Genomic DNA, 2,424 nt, shown 5'->3' with positions numbered 1-2,424 from the left:
CTTTTATGGCACATTATCAACAGGACAATCGGCAAGCTAGCTCACTAAGGTCTAAGAAGCTGTTTAAAACTAATGCTAACTAATGCCCTCCACTTTAAGTTGTAACAATTCCTTGGATAAAATTTGCTCACTAAATGAGGCAATGTTTACGACAAAGTTTGCTCTGTTGCTATTAAATGATAAGGTAATGCAAATTAGTGAATAACCTGTTACTTCAAGCAAATCGTAGCTATTTCGTACTTCTCTCCCATATTTTACGCCCCCATAACTTGGCGAATTACTCCAAACAGCAAAAGAACTTGGATTTAAGTGTGAAAAATTATCTGAACCTTTCAAATGCAGAATTACTTACAGCCGTTCTAGATTGGCAAGAGTGTCAAATATTCTTGGTTGCAATGTAACCAGTCTATTACCATCCAAGTCACTGAAACAGGAAGGGAATAATCAAATTATTAAAGTTGCACTCAGTATGACATGCCTTTTTTGAGGTATATCAAAATCCCAAAGAGCTCCACTCTATGTGGGCTGGATAAGCAAAGTGTTTATCGTCTCCTGTTATCGTCTATAGGTGAAATTAAAAATAAAAGAGTGCAAGAAAGCTCCCCAAGCCCGTCTACAGCTACCATGTACTTTTTCTAATCATTCACTCATCATTTCCTGTGGATCACTATTGAACAAGAAAAATCTTCCTGAGGCAAATTTTACTTAACTTTGTAATGTTATGGCTAATTCACAGCTCTTTGCTTTTGCGACTTAAAAGTCGTATTTACCAACGATCTATTGCCCTATTACGAACTTGTGTCATATTTTGTTTTGAAAACTACTAGGCTATTTCTCATAATTAAGGCAACAGGACGAGAAAAATGCGTTGCTCGGGACAGCCGAGTGAGCGCGGTTCTCAAAAATCAATAATTATAACAGATATCGTCCTCCCCCCTTATTCAAAGGGCTGGTAACGCTATCCAACGTATAAATCGTTATCGGGTGGGTAAGTGATGAAAAAACGTACTGCATTATCCAACGGTCAAAGATCTATCCATTAAAGCAGATTTTAGATGAAGAGATCGATGTAAATTATGGATTGAAAGATAGATAGATTGATATAGATAGATAGATTGATAGATAGATAGATAGATAGATAGATAGATACATAGATAGATAGATGAAAAATTGGATAGATATGATCGTTTCCCTCAGTTATCGGTTCCTCTTACTTCTTTGGTTAAGAGGGGACGATTTCTTCGCATATAATTCAGTGAATCACATCAAGTTTTTTTGCCATCATAACAACTGAGTTCATCTGACATTGAGCGTTCCCCCAGTATATACCATGCAAAAATGAATAAATTTATTTTCTAGTACTGGTAACCAACAATTCTCCGCCAAGTGACTGAATTTGCCTCTGGTATCAATATGTTTATCGGGTTTTAACGTCCGTATCTACTACTACTATCACCACTACCAATATACTACTAATAGTTGATAAAAAATCTAACACAATAATTAGAATAATCATTATAATGTGTTAGAGCCTTTTGAAATCCGTGTTAGACTAACATGGAGAATGATAAAGTCGATCAGAACAAACGAATGGAGCAATGAAGAGACGAGAACGAGTGACAGGTGCTGTTAAGACTACTGAAGATAAACTGCCAAGAGTTACGCAGTCTCCTCAAGCAACAAGGAACGCTCAACCTGCCAGGTGCTGTGAAGGAGCACAAGAAGCGCGAACTTCATCTGCGACGTGTTTTCTCCGATGCTATTCATGCGGCGGCCGACGAGCCAATATTCCGTCACTCTGCCAAGAAGCATTCAAGGCACAGACGAAGAGGAATGACTCAAGTTTCTGACTCCCAGTACGCCGACATAAGCCCCGAGTAGCGACTAGGAACCTCTCTCTCCACCATCTCCACTAGTTTCCTGCATTCCATTAAAGAGGAGCCGTGTTCAGAATCAAGCAATTACCAAGAAGCAAAATACTGACTTTTTTGGTCGCAATTATTATTTGCATTGAATAGAGTGGAAGCCTTCTTTAAGGAGTTGGATCAAGGAAATAATTTCTGTAAACCTGTAGTCTCTTTCATTAAATTTTCTCTGATGTTTGAAACATGTTATTTATTCATTTTCTGGGTGAGTCATATACTACATTTGTTCGCTCTAGAGGAACTTTTTACCTCTCTCGAAACGTTAAATTGGAGTCTCCTAAAGTAATTACAAAGTAAAGACCACTTTTTAGTGCACTCGGAGTTGCTTTGATCTGCCCGAGGCATTTTGAGTTCGGCCTTTTTCTTAATAGAGTCTACTGTACTGTCTTCCTGAAATTTGTAATTGAGCTCTCTCAGGACTGCCGTCCACTGAATAAATCCGTATATCTCTCTACCTTGCTTTAAGAAATCGTCCTCGTTGCCCGTTAATTTCAAGATT

The 2,424-nt window shown here is 38.2% G+C and overlaps 1 pseudogene; it reads right to left on the bottom strand.

Annotated features, from left to right (window-relative positions):
- Positions 1–2,135: 2,135 nt before the first annotated feature.
- The window catches only part of LOC149049831 (uncharacterized), a 2,430-nt pseudogene continuing 2,141 nt past the window's right edge, over positions 2,136–2,424 (bottom strand).

This window comes from Pocillopora damicornis, chromosome 2, assembly GCF_964200805.1.
Source record: "Pocillopora damicornis chromosome 2, jaPocDami1.2, whole genome shotgun sequence".
Lineage (NCBI taxonomy): Eukaryota > Metazoa > Cnidaria > Anthozoa > Scleractinia > Pocilloporidae > Pocillopora > Pocillopora damicornis.
This window is presented reverse-complemented; position numbering and strand designations above follow the sequence as displayed.